General features: G+C 42.7%; 1 long non-coding RNA gene across 1 annotated transcript; it reads left to right on the top strand.

Moving 5' to 3' along the window:
- The first annotated feature begins 5,680 nt into the window (after positions 1-5,680).
- LOC125535599 (uncharacterized) lies at positions 5,681-6,379 on the top strand. Its single transcript, XR_015615189.1, has 2 exons — positions 5,681-5,934; positions 6,025-6,379. It is a non-coding gene; the product is annotated as an uncharacterized LOC125535599 (long non-coding RNA).
- Positions 6,380-7,087: the final 708 nt, after the last annotated feature.

Raw genomic sequence — 7,087 nt, 5'->3', positions numbered from 1 at the left:
AGGAGGAGGGGAGGAGGCGGCTGGCCGGCCTAGAGGGGCGTGCCATGGGGGGAGTCCTACTAGGACTCCTAGTCCTAGTAGGATTCCCCTTTCTTTCTCCGAAGTGGGAAAGGGAAAAGGAGTAGGAAAGGAAAAGGGGGGCGCCGCCCCCTCCCCTAGTCCTATTCAGACTCCCATGGGGGCGGCCACCCCTTGTGGGTTGTCCCCTCTCTCTCGTGGCCCATGAGGCCCATGACTTTCCCCGGGGGGTTCCGGTAACCTCCCGGTACTCTGAAAAATACCCGGAACGATCCGGAACTATTCCGGTGTCCGAATATCATCGTCCAATATATCAGTGTTTACCTCTCAGCCATTTCGATACTCCTCGTCATATTCGTGATCTCATCCGGGACTCTGAACAAACTTTGGTCACCAAAACACATAACTCATAATACAAATTGCCATCAAACGTTAAGCGTGCAGACCCTATGGGTTCGAGAACTATGTAGACATGACCGAGACACATCTCCGGTCAATAACTAATAGCGGAACCTCGATGCTCATATTGGTTCCTCATATTCTACGAAGATCTTTATCGGTCAAACCGTAATGATAACATACGTAATTCCCTTTGTCATCGGTATGTTACTTTCCCGAGATTCAGTCATCGGTATCCTCATACCTAGTTCAATCTCGTTACCGGCAAGTCTCTTTACTCTTTCCGTAATGCATCATCCCGCAACTAACTCATTAGTCACATTGCTTGCAAGGCTTATAGTGATGTGCTTTACTGAGAGGGCCCATAGGTACCTCTCCGATACTTGGTGTGACAAATCCTAATCTTGATCTATGTCAACCCAACAAACACCTTCTGAGACACATGTAGAGCATCTTTATAATCACCTAGTTACGTTGTGACATTTGATAGCACACAAGGTGTTCCTCCGGTATTCGGGAGTTGATAATCTCATAGTCAGAGGAATATGTATAAGTCATGAAGAAAGCAATAGCAATAAAACTTAACGATCATTATGCTAAGCTAACGGATGGGTCTTGTCCACCACATCATTCTCCTAATGATGTGATCTCGTTCATCAAATGACAACACATGTCTATGGTCAGAAAACTTAACCATCTTTGATTAACGAGATAGTCAAGTAGAGGCATACTAGGGACACTTTATTTTGTCTATGTATTCACGCATGTATCAAGTTTTTCCGGTTAATACAATTCTAGCATGAATAATAAACAGTTATCATGATATAAGAAAATATAAATAACAACTTTATTATTGCCTCTAGGGCATATTTCCTTCAATATATACCTAACAAGTTAATAGAAATTGGACATATTGACGACCATCTGCAAAATCTACAATCTACAATGTAATTAAACATACACTACAACTACACTAAAATCTTACACTACAACTCGTTAAATTTTTACACTACAAAAGACTACATAAAACTACACGAAAAACTTATACTTTAATCTTACACTAAAAATTATGCACTACTCATACACTTAAAATTGTATAGTACTCTTACACTACAACTACACACTAACATTTACTTGTGTTCTCAACAACTTTAGTGAGGTTCTCAATCCCACTACTTCCGTTAGTTGCAACATGTTATGAGCGTAACTTATGTTCAAAGTGTTTTTTTTATTATTAAATTGCACAAAATATAAGTACGTGTAAAAGTAAAGTAGTGTTTGTTTTTATCAAGAAAGTTGGACTAAGGTTAATAAGTTCACTAGTAACATCTCTCCAAGTTAAGACGGTGCAGAAATGTAAGTATAGGTATGCGTTATAGATGATCAAACATTTATGAAAAAACATGACATCTGTTGCGCTTATTTTATATAAATTGTACATCCATATATCTTTTATAGCCGACATCCATTTGCAAAATATCTAGCTAATACTCCACCGAAAGATAGCCACCAAGGCTAGCTCATCACTAGGTTAAGAGTCAACTATTTTTTTATTAAGCGGCACAAATATAATTATAAGCTTCCTCTTGTACTCTCACCAAATTTTTCACTTATAGAGATTTACCTCACCCCCTTCTACTCATCTAAACTGACCAGTGACCAAAATCGTTCGATATTCGAAAAATTGAACATGGTTTTTAAAGTGTTGATGTATTTTAGAAAACAAAACATGCAATTTAAAAATATGGTCATGCATTAAAAACATTCACAGTTTTAAAAATTTCATTCATTTAAAAATAGTCATGTAATATTTCTAAAATGTGACAAAGGAGACCAAGACCTCCTCTTTAGTGCCTTACACGCCCGACGAGTAAGTTGGCGTTCACGCATGCCCTAGCGGGTCGCCACCCAAGTAGCTCGCTCGCTCACCTCGGCATTGTTCGCTCATGCCATCGCTAGTTCCAATTTATTTTGTTTGCCCGCTCCGACTCTACCGTGTCTCAAAAAATCATCTGATTTTCTCGGGTTAACTTTTGAAAAAATGTTCACAAAATACATTTTTTACAATTTCAAAAATGCTCAGAATTTGAAAAAAAAATCTACAGAGATTCAAAAAACAGTTGCAGATTTTAAATAAATTAAGGATATGAAAAATGTTTCTGAATTCAAAAAACTTTCCCAATTTTGAAAACAAATGTTCATGTATTTTTTTTAAATTGCAAATTTTAGAAAATGTTCAGAAATTCAAACCTTTGTTACAGATTTAAAATATTCTAGGATTTAAAAAATGTTCCCAAATTTGAAAAAATGTTCAAATTTTGAAAATCTCATGAATTGAAAAAATGGCTGCAAATTCAGAAATGTTCAAATAGATTCTATAAATTTAATTTGAAAAAATATTCATGAAATTTAAAAATGTCCAGGGAATTTAAAAAAAGAAGTTTGTGTATCTAAAAAAATTTCAAGGATGGGAAGCATGTTCATGATTTTTAAGTGAAAAGGTAAAATAGAGAAATAATCGAAACCAAAGAAAAATCTGTCCAAAAAACCCAGAAAAACCCAACCCGAATTGCCAAGGGGGTCTTAGATTCCCAAGACAAGTGAGGCTGTGGCGGATCCAGGAATTGAATTTAGACGGGGCGAAACATTTAAGGTATAAAAATTTTGATTGACAAATGCAAGCACGCTATACCAAATCTCATACAATTCAAATAGCTAGATGCACTAGAAAATTAACATAACTAACGATTCAGAACAGTTCGAGATTCTCGACAAGTAGGTGACATAATTTCTAGATCGAAGTCGACTGAGTACATAGATGCAAGCTCAAGTAGGTTCTCATGATTAAATCTACTAAATGGGTCTCTACGCTCTAGACTAGCAATGCATATCAATAACCTTGTTGAAGTTTCACTGAACCGGTTATTCATCTCAGCTATGTTTCTATCAAGCACCTCATTGAATATTTCAATCTTATAGTGATGGAAGCAATTGGTTTCATTCTTTTGAAGATTCCCTACATTACAAGTTTATAACATCACCATGTTCAGTGATGACCATGTACAATAGTTGGCTAGAAATTGAAGATCAACATCAGAAGAAAATAGATTAGACTACATGCTGGTTGCGCTTGCCGATTTTGCAAACTGCAGCTCCTGCGCGTTTGCACGAGCTCCTGCTGGTTGCCTGGGACTGCTTCTTTTGGTTCCCTCATCCGTGGATCCGGATCAGGTGCCCGGTGAGGCGGAGCTCCAGCGGCGGCTAGGTTACGCTCGCAGTCTTGTTGGCTGCCTAGCTCGATTGGGGTTTGGGGATTTTCCTACGAGTGCCTGTACGTGGGTGATGTGCTATGGACTGGGCTTTGTGTGGCTATTCTATCTAGTGCAAACCCCACATGTACTAGCCTATGTACAAAACGAATCGTATTTGTTGTATACGCTGATTTCTGCCACCTGGGGCGGCCGACCATAGTCGCCCCTACCGTGGTGCCGCCATTGAGGGGAAACGAAAAACATGGGCGGGCTCATGAGTGGTGGTATGAGTGCCATGTATGGAAAAGCCCAGAACCAGTGCCTTTAGCGCTGAATATGGTATTCCGCCCGCTCTACGCTAAGGGCTAGTTTGGTTGTCATCCCGGGCTCCATGCCTTGAAATTTTTGCTGCCTGGCCTGCGCCTGGAATGTTCAAGTTTTTTGCTTATCCAGGCGAGCCTCGCAAGGGGGTGTTTGTTTCCTACCCTGGCCTGCTACTCTGTCTTTTAGTGATTAGAATATTTTTCTCAGAAGCGGACTGTACCTCTTTTGGATTTAATCAGTGCCAAGCTAGCCTGTGGCACATCCAGGTGGGCGACATCAGACGCCCGGGCCAGGCTGATAACCTTGCCTGGACAAAAAATCTTATTTTATTCATCTTCACCAGGCTAATCTCACGGGTGAGGTAGCTAGACTAGGCAGGTATTTTTTGTCTCAGACACAAACCAAACAACTACCAGGCAAAGTTCGGGCAGCATCCAGGTCAGGCCTGTAGTGGCGTGGACATCAACCAAACTGGCCCTAAGTGCCACACGTGTGACACGAAGCAATTTTACCCTGACTTTTTTATGGCAAATTTAGTTACCCGAGGATGACAACTTTAATTATGAAACATGACAACTTTTTGTTCGGATTAAAAGTTCAACTTTTTTAACATAAGAATATTACTTCATGCCAAATGTGTGACACTTACGTTTGAGAAAAAAAATATTCCGCCGGCGCTAAAGCGAGCAGGAAAAGGATCAAACGCTACCTCCTCGCCAGCAGACGGGCTCATCTCAGATCCACCAGTCTCGCCTGTTCAGTCTTCAAGATCGGACCGGGGGATCACATCGCGCCAGCCATCACGGTCATCTCAACCCTCAAGTGCAACTGACAGGAGGAGATCGGATTAGATATATAAGCTACTCTACTCTACTCCTTTTCGACCTGGTAGACCGGTACTACTAGTATCGACCGATCGATCGACATGGGTCTATGGGAGGCAGGATGCCATGATGAGAAATCTTAGGCGCTGGATCTCCTCCGTCATCCCTCCCATTGCTGTCTCTTGTCTCGTCTGCTGGCCCTTCCTTTTGCCCCGCGGGTTCACGTAGTACTACTACGCTAGGCCGGCCAGCCACGGCGAAAAGGATCTGCGACCCGTATGTCTTGTCAGCCAGGCTACCCATGATTCTTGCCACCGAAACGGAATATTAATACCCCGCGTACATGCAGGCAGAGATCGATCGATGGAGATGGACGTGGACGTCCGGAAGGAGCTTTTCCCCGCAAAAATTGTTGAGTTAATTACACCTGCGGTACATAAACTTTCGCGGGGTAACGGATGCATACACAAACAAAAAAAAACCATAAAATTCATACATTAACTCTGATACGGATTCGTTTAGCTACAAAACGCATGCAAAGTGAACAGATGGGCTGCCACGCACGCAATGGGGTCGGCCGTGTATGCATTTGTATCTTTGCAGTTACCCCCTTCAGTTTACCGGGTTTTAACCCGTGGCCATTCTCTCTGTATTCCAATCCCCTTCTTCAAATCCCTAGCTGCGAAGGCGACGCGGCCGGCCCGGTCGTGCACCATGGAGAGACGACGCGGTCGTGCGCCATGGAGAGGCATTGGGAACAGCGTCTTCAACCAAGCTGGCGGCTCTGTCAACGGCGGCTTGACCAAACCGACGGCGGCTCTGTCAACCAAGGCGGCGGCGGCGGCTCTGGCAACGGATGCGACATGGATGGCGAGTGGATAGTCACATCAGAGCTTAGTTTTGGCTCCAAAAAAGCGATGAAGGTATGTTCTTTCCTCGATTTTCTTGTTGTATTTCTTGTTTTTGATTTCACTTTGGAATTTTAGGGGGCATGCGAAATTAGGGTTTCCAATGAAGGATTTGGTGCGGCTGAATGTGGGTGCAAATTGACGCCAGTTAATAGGGTTTGCAATGAAGGATTTGATGCAGGCCGACGATTTCTGAGTTGTCCATACGAGGTATGAGATAAGTTTTTTTATTTGTTTCACTGAATTTTGCACCGTATGACAATTTTGACTGGATGTGTTTCTGTAATTTGAAATGTACAGGGGTTAAACTCCTGTGGGTATTTGAGGTGGATGGATGATGCATGGCAGGGCAGATCAAGGGTGGTAATTGGAAAGCTTGCAAATGACAACCAGAAGCTACAAAATGCTTTGCTTGACAAGGAACAAGACATTCAGAGGATGAAGAAAGAGAGGAATAAATTAGATGAGTAGAGGAAAAGTAGGGGGAAAATAGATTTGTTTCTAGTACTTGTTGTTCTTGCAAGTGTAGTGATTTATGCTCTAGTTGCATTGGTTAGTAGGGGATTTGTGTGAGGATTTCAAGTATGTGTGACTGTATGATGAACAAGTTTGTCAAGTTTGAAAATTTTCATGCCCAGTTATTTGTCTTTCTTAATCTGCAAATTTGACAAGTTATGTTATCCAACACAGAAATTCAGACAAATAAACTCTCAAATGCAAAATAAGTAGAACACTGAAGAAATTCACTGGATTAACACTGAATTTCTCTGAAGAAGTTCAGTACAGAGTACAACAGTGATTAACACAAACTGAGTAGAACAAAGTTGACTTGATTAACACAAACTGACTTGAGCATTAGAAGATAACAGCACAAACTAACTTGGGCAATAACACAAACTAACTTGGGATAAACTGGAGAACTCAGAACTTTCTGAAACTCTCATCACTGTAACAAGAACAGAGTTCTGAAACTCTGAACTTTCTGAACCTCTAGTCCTCTTCAGACGATAGGTCGATGTACTCCGTGACCGGGCGGCTGCAGCTTGGCTCCGGACCATGGCTGACATGCGCTGGTGCCTTGTCCGCAGCTGCAGCCTGCCTCCGGACCATGGCGTCGCGCGCCGCACTGTGGTGTGCGACGGCCTGCCGCACTCTAGCTGCGTCTGATGCCTGAACATCTGCGCGGAGCCCCAGGACTGCTTGGTGCTCGTCGGCGGTGAACATGCGAGTGGATTCTTCCCTCACCGCGGTGTCATTGGAGATGGCAACGACACGTCTGTCGATGGCCGCTTGCAGGTCACGGCTGGCGTGTTCCCTGCGGACTGTGCCGTACGAATTCAGCAGGGCGGTCTGCTGATCAACG

This window comes from Triticum urartu, chromosome 2A (assembly GCF_056163025.1).
Source record: "Triticum urartu cultivar PI428250 chromosome 2A, HENAU_Tu73, whole genome shotgun sequence".
Lineage (NCBI taxonomy): Eukaryota > Viridiplantae > Streptophyta > Magnoliopsida > Poales > Poaceae > Triticum > Triticum urartu.
The sequence above is the reverse complement of the archived record's forward strand: the minus strand, read 5'-3'. Positions and strand labels throughout refer to the sequence as shown.